The 689-nt window shown below is 31.8% G+C and overlaps 1 pseudogene; it reads right to left on the bottom strand.

The window, feature by feature from the left end:
• Positions 1–370: 370 nt before the first annotated feature.
• On the bottom strand, positions 371–489 carry LOC111746345 (annotated as a pseudogene).
• Between the last annotated feature and the right edge of the window lie 200 nt (positions 490–689).

Below are 689 nucleotides of genomic sequence, written 5' to 3'. Positions count from 1 at the left end.
TTCTTCATTTTTAAAATACAGGATTCAATATTTATCAAAATTATATATTCATTATATTATCCAGTTCTATATTTTTACTATTTTTGTTCACTTGATTTGACATCGACTGAGAATTATCATTCTAGTAGTGTATAATTTTCTATTTCTCTTTTTATTTTCTGATTTCTGCTCTATAAATGCTGTTACTGTGTTACTTGGTGCTAGATAGATGACTCTATTTTATCTTATGTGTGAATTGTATCCTTTATCACTTTAAAATGTCCATCTGTCTTTTTTATTTTTATTTATTTTTAGGCGAAGCAATCTCTGATTGACCTCACAGATTACAAGAATCTTGTCAGCTTACAATCCCTTATTTTTTTATTTTTTACACCTATAGCATCTAATCTTCCTAGGAGGTCTCCCATCCAAGTACGAACCAGGCCCAAACCTGCTTCGCTTCCGAGATCAGATGGGATCGAACTTGTTCAGGGTAGCATGGCTGTAGATACCATCTCTGTCTTTTTTAAAGCTTTCACCTTAATTTCACTTTGTTTTATATTAAGAACCTGACCCTTGGCTTATTTTTGTTTGTATTTACCCTTTATGTATTTTTACTTGCCACTTCTCTGAATCATTTTGCTTTGGGCATATCTCATATACACAGCTTAAATTTGGGTTTTGCTTTGTGATCCACTCTTAAAATTCTC

Source organism: Pteropus vampyrus, unplaced genomic scaffold (assembly GCF_000151845.1).
Source record: "Pteropus vampyrus isolate Shadow unplaced genomic scaffold, Pvam_2.0 Scaffold184, whole genome shotgun sequence".
Taxonomy (NCBI): domain Eukaryota; kingdom Metazoa; phylum Chordata; class Mammalia; order Chiroptera; family Pteropodidae; genus Pteropus; species Pteropus vampyrus.
This window is presented reverse-complemented; position numbering and strand designations above follow the sequence as displayed.